The sequence below is a fragment of the Orbicella faveolata genome, unplaced genomic scaffold (assembly GCF_042242905.1).
Source record: "Orbicella faveolata isolate gen_17 unplaced genomic scaffold, um_ofav_v1 contig_13, whole genome shotgun sequence".
Classification (NCBI taxonomy): Eukaryota; Metazoa; Cnidaria; class Anthozoa; order Scleractinia; family Merulinidae; genus Orbicella; species Orbicella faveolata.
This window is the reverse complement of record NW_028301540.1, coordinates 8,874,790-8,883,868: the sequence shown is the minus strand read 5'-3', so window position 1 is coordinate 8,883,868 and position 9,079 is coordinate 8,874,790. Positions and strand designations below refer to the sequence as shown.

Genomic DNA, 9,079 nt, shown 5'->3' with positions numbered 1-9,079 from the left:
AATCATTGGTGAGCACATTGTTATCATTTTCATGACAAAATAGGTTACCATAGCAATAGTATGACCTGTGAAGAACACCCTTAATTACAGCTTTAGGGACTTATAATTCAAAGACGGCAGGCTGAAATTTTTTATATTAAAAAATTTAATGGGCATGATAAGATGCAACATTTGTTAAAGCTTAAAAAAATTCAGTACATAGGGTTCAGAGCCACCTTAAAGTTTTGACAATTTAAGGTGGCTCTGAACCCTATGTGTAACCTATTGTGCCACAAAAATGATAACGTGTTCACTAATGATTGGGCAGTTTTTTGATACCATGATTGTAGCATCAAGTGATGAAGAGAGGTAATAACAAGCCCTCAAAATCTAAGTGCTGGGAACTGTTTTAAGCCACCTTAAAAGTCTTTGTACCAAGCAAATAGTCCATGTACAAAGCTTCAGTAATTCGAAAGAAAAACGAAAACTAAAACAATTCATTTAATTGATACTCTTGCTCGGTTTCGAAAAAAAGTGGCCAAAATGTTTATCGTGATGGGGGAATGATGGGGCCGGTGAGGTGGATGGGGTGAGAGGGATTGACTAAATATCTTCTTTATACGATGTGCCTAATAGACCACTTTCGATATATTAAAATTAAGCATGGCAGTGAGGCCTAGAGGAGATAACGTAATTTGAATGCCATGTTTATTTATTTCTTTTGTTTGTGTCCTCTAGACCTCAATATCAAGCAGAATTTTAATATATCAAAAGTAGCCTATTGAGAGACGTGCATGGTAGTGAGGGTCTGGATGGGTTTCTTTGACAACTGACAAAAGGCAAAAACAAAACCAAAAATAAATAACTGACAACTGATAATACTCGAAAACCTTAACTGACATTTGTAGTCAGATTTACTGCCAACTGACAAAAGGCTTAAGCCGTTGAACATTATTTGTTTTGAAATTCATGGCACTTCACTTTTTGGGGTTAAAGTAATATTACTTTACGCTCTTTAGTTTGTTTATAGACCGAAACCATCACAAAGAGTTTTCTATTAAGTCTGTAATTATTAATCATTCACAATTTGACATTAATAGTATCTGTTACATAATTCTCAATTGAAAGCCACGTGCTTCAGGCCTGAGGCCTGGTTCAGATGGAGAAAAATGTTGTATAGTGACTCTCGTTTAGTTGTATGGCTAGGTTTGAAGCTTGAACAATAAAGGATAATCTCGCAATTATCTAAACAAATATAGGTTGCCCCTCCCAGCTATATATATATAACCCTCGGACGTACCAGCGGGTGGGGGGAAGGTTTGATTTTTTATCAATTTCCGGTATTTTTCGACTTGTTAAGAAAATAGCGATCCAAGATGATGGATTCAAGATGGCAAATCAAATGATGTCGTTTGACGTCATATGACAAAAATGGGGGCTGCAAAATATGGCCATCTCACAGAGCAAGCACAGCGCTATCTCTTCTCAATGTAAATTTATTCTTGTGTGCCTCAACATAACAAAAACCCCAAGGAGAGGGTATGACTGCTTGTTCTTTTGAAAGAAACACAACGTCCGTCTAGAATAGCTCAGGGGAGAGGTACCTCAATGCCGTAGTTCACGTCCACTTGCTGATTACCCCGGGGAACCATGACAAAAGTGAACTGAACTAGTTCAGGTCTAAAAATGTATTGCGCTCGTACAGGCTGCTCTTCTGTAATGTCCTTCCTATTATATTACTGAAAAAGTCTACTGAAAGAACCAGTGAGTGAAACACTTGAAATTTCCAGCTTTTTCGAAGGGACTCAGCATAATGCAAATAATGTTCCTCCTTACTTTTTTTCCTTATTTCAGTTCTTTAGCAATATTGAAACGGAAAATTTCATTTTATAGCTAGTACAATAACAAGATATTGACAGCTGTCAGTTATAACCTGAAAAGAAAACCGTGCAATCAGAACCTAAAGTATTCTCTATTTGCCCTCCATACCACTCCTTTCCTCACAGATTAATTTGTCTAGAAACTTTGATAACGTGGCAGTTCTGAATATGATTGAGTCTAGGCTATCACACCTTGTATCAAACCAACGTAGCAGCTGTCGTCCATATTAACACTTTTTGTGAAGCACTGTCCCTTGGTTTGATCTTGCTTTAAAGAGGAAAAAGAGAACATGAATATTCTCAAATGTGTACAATAGGTCACAAGTTAAATGATCTAAGGTTCTTTTCTGCTGCAGGTTGAAATAACATTAAAACGTCTATCGCATATGATTGACAAGGGACTTTTTTGAGAAAGGAACAACGTATCTCAATCGAATTAATTCGCAAAGTAGTTTTCTTAGACGAAGTGCTCCTCGCCCACTGACCACTTGTTTCTGTTAAGTTATCTAGCTATTTTTTGGTTTGTGAATCTCCTTTTGGAACTACAGGAGAACTGAGAGTACAAATACTGTGTGCTACCAACCGACTGGCAAGACAAAAAAAAAAAAAAAAAATGAAATATCTGTAGTATTTAAGCCATCATCACCATCAACACCATTTTTTTCAAATTTTTCAACATAACCAATCAAAGGAGGAAAAGGGAGGATCTTTAGGATAGCCGATATTCACAAATTCTAACAATGACCTCAAATTCTTTTAGGCCTTTCAATATCTTTTCTTCTGTTTTTTATTATGAAGTAATGCATGAATCAGTATCTTGTGCCAGCTATAAGGCATTCAAATTTATCTGAAAAGTGGTTCTATTCACCTAATTTTAACAAGATTGACTGATTCCTGTTTGTAACACCGACGAGTATAACGACAAAGGCTTTTGCTAGTTCCTGCTAAAATTCGCCCTTGGCTAGATCAGTGTCTTCTTGTCTTTCTTTCCTAACGCAATTAAGTTGAGTTTTCTATATTTCTCTTTCTAACATGATTAATCTTACAACGAAGTCATTCCTAAATCAAGCCCTATATCTTGGCGTCATTTAGTTATACTTCTTTGCCAACACGTGTGTGAGATCCAGTTACACACAAAAGGTTGGTTCAGACAATTTTTCCTATCCAAATGAAACAGAGTTAGCGGAATGCAATTAGAGTGTTTCCCTGGGGGCTGTCATACCTGTAAAGTATTTCTTCAAATAGATTTTAGTACACAATAATGTTTTGTTGGCAGAATCATCCCTTCATAGCATAGTTAATAGAGGGAAGTGGTTAGGAAGGCCGGTAACATAAACGAAGCACACAAACAGACTAAGATTTATGTTGGAAGGTCCCTGACCCGGCACATCTTTTGTTTTATGTTCATAGACTATGCATGGATTACATTATCACAATGCTTCTGTTGGTTAGTTGTATGAGCACACATAACCACCTTTTGTATTTTGCCAGGTTTTGTGCAGGGTCAATCCCCCAAAATAGCCAACAAAAACATACAACACAGAACGTTACCAATGTTTCCTAACCATTTCTCTCTATTAACTATGCTCATAGAAATGAGATAGAGTAATTAGAATGCAAATAGATGGTTTTGCTGGTTGTTATCATGGCAACTAGCTTTGTAGTATCTTTGCTGTTTCGCATTTCTTTCATAAACTGACTAAATTACCCCACGTCGGTTTTAAACATGTACGCAAAGCCAAAATCAAAAATAGTAATTTTCGCTTTCTCTCTGAATTCAACATACCACAATATGTACTTGTTAATTATGATTACTAAAATAACATGCTTTGTTATCCTTGAGTGGAAGAAAACTCTGTCATACTTCTGGAAATCAAAATACGGCTGCCATACACTCATCTGGAAAGGGAAAGGCAAATGAGCCATGTTACCTGTATGTGTGTGCTAGTTAGTTATGAGGTAGACAGGCAAAATGGTCATTTATCCAGAAAACTGACTTTAGCTTGGACAAACCTGAGTCAACAGAACCTCCACAAGGGCGAAATAGGCCAATTTTGATACTTCGCTCCACGGCTGTGGAGAATAACAAGAAGTTATATCAAGTGCAAGGGATGTTTGTTTTATTCCTCTAAGGCAAAGAGATGAGTAAGGATTTAAACACATCTGATTTGGCCTAAAGTGTTTGCTATCAGCAGCTAGTTCCTGTAATGAAAGGACAGTTAAATAAGACAAGGAAGGCTAAAATAAAGTCAGATGAATGCAGCCTTTAACAATACTTGTCTCAAATGGCAATTCTTGGTGCCATAGGGGAGCATGAACTGTTTGAAAACTGTTTCAGAGGCAGCAAAAAAAAAAAAAAAAAAAAGAACAGTGCCAGGGACTACAAAAAGGGCAACAAAATGAGATAGTAAAGTCAAACTTCCTGGACAATCTCTATCACAACTACTTGATTGGGCAGATTAATATCTACAAGATCAAAACAAGAGTCTGAGGATGATTATGAAGAATCAAAAACATGAATTATGAGTGTCAACTATGGACGAAAGAGATGGTGATGATTCTCAATTCTGCCGAGGGACCTATCCAATATTCACTTTGATAAATAATGCCACTGAGATGCTTTGTCTGAAACTGAAACAGACCTCTTGTAGTAATAAGTTGTTCGGTGAGAGGCAAAATCCTCAAGCTTAACGTCACAGAAAAGCGCCCTACTGTTCTCACTATGAAACGTGCTATAACTCCGTATAACTCTGTCCGTTAATTTTAATTTTAATTAACTGACAGAGTTAAAAGTGCAAATAGAAGGGTCACGAAGCTGTTCAAAAAGGTAACCCTTACCAACACGGAGTCCAGGAATACAGAAATACTTCGGTTTATCCCGTCGATATAAGACCACTACACACACTGAAAAAATGCTCCAATGGAATATTACACCGTGATGACCGCAATCTAGCTCACACTGTAATAAACATCCATGCCACATTGCTTCCTAGCATCCACATTGCATCCACATTGTTCCCGCTCACAGGTTTACAGTGCAGTATTCATCCCCGCTCTCGCAAAATGTTCAGAATTTAGATGTAGGGCAACTGGAACTTTCCTTTAGATTTTTGAACGCGAAGCAAGCAAAACGTTTACAAAACTTTACAGACGCTTTCCGCCTACGGAAGTCCGCCATGTTTTTTTCCCAAGAACTTAGTCTCGCTCGGCCAAATTTCTTACCCGGGGCTCGTCCTCAGGGTCTTCTCCTCGACGAGTTTCAAAATGGCGGCTTGTCGGGAGAAGACCCTTGGCAGCTCTGAACTAACACCCTTGCTGATTGGCCCATTCACACGAACAGGCTGATTGGTTTAAATACATCCTAAAGAAATATGGCGGACGTGGCGAGTGTTTATATGAATGAGAAAGAGCTTAGAGAGCTTATAGGAGGTTGTATTGCAGTTCATTTCAGGTGATGTTGAATCGGACTGCTGTTAACGATTCGGAAGGTGAATCTTTTGCGTTAGATTTTAATTTAAAAGATGTAACCTATACCATCAAATGGAAATAAGCTCGGGAAAATACGGTACATAACGAGCATTATGAAGTATAATACAGTTATTCCGACAGCTAGCGAGCTGCGGCTCGCCACAAGCGGCCTTATATGCTGTTTTTGCTGTCCAATATTCATGCACAATTGGATTTTCTGCGTACGGAAACAAAGTAGAGCTAAGGGCCGGGATGAGAGAGTTTGAGGCGTTTGTTTATGTTTATATTATTAGAACTGAAAAGAGTGTATTTGAAATAAAAAATTTGAAATAAGCCTAAACCTAAAACAGACGGAAAGTCTATTTTTAAGGAATACGTTTCCAGACACAAGAAAATAGAAACGATTTTCCGTAGCAAAAAAACAAGGGTCAGTAAAGTTTTAGATTTAAAATTCGATAAAAATAATACATATTGATTTTTTCTGCTGAGGCTGAATAATTTTATTCTGCCGATTTTAGGTTAAAAATATTCTTGTGAATATTCTTTAGTGTGGTTATTGATTAACACATCATGTGTTAAGGGATAATATTTACCATAAATAGATACGCACGTGTTTTCTACAATCACTTAGAGTCTGGATCAGTCAATGAACAGAATAAAAACCTTACAGGTTGTGACATTTCTGTTGTCAAATGTTTTTGGTGTCTGGATGGTGTTATTAAAGCAATTTTTGAGCCAGCCAGCAGACATTAAAGACTTCTCAAAACAATGCACACTAACTTCTTGCAGAAATGTTATTAGCATTGCACATTTGGCTAGTGCTGTTTTCATTGCTTTTTGGCTAGTTTTGCTGTTTAGAGAAATGAAGAATTTAATACGGTTTAGGTTAGGGTTAGAAACATAACTGTATTGTAATTACGAATTTTCAACGCACAAAATTATGTTCTTTTCAGCCTAAGCCTTAGGTTTATTCTTTGCAGTATTCTTAAAATTTTGCAAATTTCAACCTCATTGTTCTTATAGGTGAAGGAGATGATTTATATCTATTATGTGTTCAGTAAGAACTAATTTACAAATAAATGCATAGGAGGGAATTTGAATTTATTGCATTTTTCCTGTCTGGCCTCCTCCACGGCCTCCTCCAGGGTCTCCTCCCCATTGGAGAAGTGAGATCTGAGGATATGAGTACCTCTGGATGGCTAAACTGCCTTTGATTACCATCTTGGCACTGTAAAGGGCCAATAAAAACTGTTATGAAAAAGGTTTATGGGTGATAACAAATTTACAAGAGAATCTTACTTACCACAAAAAGACAATAGAAATAGCTGATCTACAAGATATGCACTGCTTGTGCTACTCTACAATAATCCATCTCTTTTCTTTAATACATATACTATTTGTTTTTACAAAATTCATTGTGTATTTAATTACAGCCGGGTGGTGAGTTTTCTTTGCAATTCTTGAGTTTGTTACCTTTTTTATTTTTCTACCAGTCAGGCAAGCAGTGGATCTTACAGTAAATAAAAGGAATAACTTTGAGAAAAAAGTTGTGAAACCTGTATTACCTGATGTTGTTTCTCTTTAAATTCTATCTCATGATCATAACAAACATGACAACAATTCAACACATTTTCAAACACCGAGAAGACAGTCCAAATCATAGCACAGCATAGCCTGTATTTTTGATGCAATTTTAGGTGTTTGGTATGTGGTGAAACACTTTCCCAAGTGTTTGATATATATTGGCTGTTTTTATACCAGAGGATGCATTATCCATCCCGACAGCTAATGCATAACGACAAACCACAGCGTGCCAGCAAAGATGATACCGTTTGTAGTGACAGAAGCATCTTGCTAAGTAAGTGTGGCAGACATCCAAACAATTGCAATTTACAGGATTTATTTGACTGTCTACCTTCACCAACGTGGACTTCGCTCACCAGCTGCTCACTCATGTGGCAATAGAAATCGAGCCTATAAACCATGATGAACATATTTGTGCTATTAATTTTTCATCCCCGGCTTGGTAAGCTAAATGCAAACAAACACTAATTGGACATTATGATGAGAATTATGGAACTGTCTAAAAAAAAAAGTAAATATATTATCCCTCAACCCTCTTCTCCCCCCCCCCCCCCCCCACCTCTCTCTCTCTATAATTTCCTGGGCATGTGATCCCCCCACCCCTCTGGAATTTCCAACTCCTTCAGTGGGGGAGGGGGGATGGATATTTCCTGGAACCACACATTGTAAAAATCTGTGCTATATATTTGACATTCCACATCTAGACAACTGTCATAGCTATGATTTTCTCTGTTTTTAAACAAATTCATGAATTACTGGGTTTAGAAAGGGATCATAGATATTCCAAGGTTGCCAACATTCAGGACTGAATTTGTGAGAACCTCAGAGGCAAGGATCCTTTTGTATCATAAGGCAATCATTGATTGCCACACAAAAAGCAATTGTAAGAGAATAATCAGCAAAGGATGATTGGTAGGATATTTTCTCAACATAACCAGAACCATAGCTTGGGTGCCGACTTAGCTAAGTGACATAGCTCCCAACGAGCCACCATTTTGAAAATCGTCAAGGAGAAGGCCCTGGGACAAGGTTTTGTACCGTTGCAGTTATGTCCTATGTGGCACCATTCTCGTCCCCATAGCCCTTTTTGCTCCTCTTAGCCGGCGGGGCCTTGGCATGAGAATCGAAGGGCCCTTCGATTCTCATGCCAAGGCCCCGCCGGCTAAGAGGAGCGAAAAGGGCTATGGGGACGAGAATGATGTGGCAGACATGTCCTCTGACGTAATGTGATATATTGAGCCAATGATATCATGCGTTCTGTTTAATAACACGCAACGTAAGACTGGTATGCAGCGGCTATAAGATATGCAGCGGCTATTTGTAAGAATTGCATTTACCTCACATGATCTGTATCGGAAATTGACCGTGTAGTGTATTTTCAGTTTCAAATTCAACATGAAAGTTTGATCGAAGATTTAAACAGTGGTTGCTCTCCGGTTTGCGAACTGCATGTTCCCCACCAGCCAATATTAAACTCTGCGCTTTGATTATCCTCAAATTGTTCAGATCATTCAATAATATTACAGAGGCAAAACAAAATCTCTGAGAAGCAGTGTGACCAATTTTAGTTTTGGTGCCGGTGCTGTAAAACTACCACTCAATCTGCGCAGTATTTCTCTATTCCCAATCTTGTCACTCGCATGAAAGCCGGTTCGCGAAAGCCCTCTTCTCAGTATAAGTTTGTTGAAGCTGACTGAAACTTTTGGGGTAAGCCGTCTCCTGTAGCATCGAACATTTATTACAGAAAGTTTCTTTTCTAGTAGATTTTATGGCCGGAGTGTTTTCTAGCTGTTCCTAGTTTGCTTTGCTCTATAAAACAGCAGTAGTAGTCGAAACACCACAGAGCACTTTGAGGCCTATTCAAAACACCACAAAGCGGTTTGTGGCCTATTCAAAATGCCACAGGGCGCTTTGTGGTGTTTCATTTTGGGATTTAACATTGAAAACTGAATGGCTCGTTGACTCGCAAATATCTCACAGCTATTTTCTGAAATAATTTGGTTCTTCCATTCTTTCACACCACAAAGCGCTTTGTGGCCTATTCAAAATACCACAAAGCGCTTTGTGGTCGTCATCGTTATCATAGTGATCCTGCCACTGAGTTGAAGTTATACTATGTGGACAGAACTGGCAGAGGGGCTCTCTTATTTTGACAGGGAGGTTGGCAA

At 38.2% G+C, this 9,079-nt stretch overlaps 1 protein-coding gene across 1 annotated transcript in view; it reads left to right on the top strand.

Annotated features, from left to right (window-relative positions):
• LOC110052930 (sacsin-like) overlaps positions 1-9,079 on the top strand; it is an 80,591-nt gene that overhangs the window by 25,383 nt on the left and 46,129 nt on the right. The window lies entirely within an intron of this gene.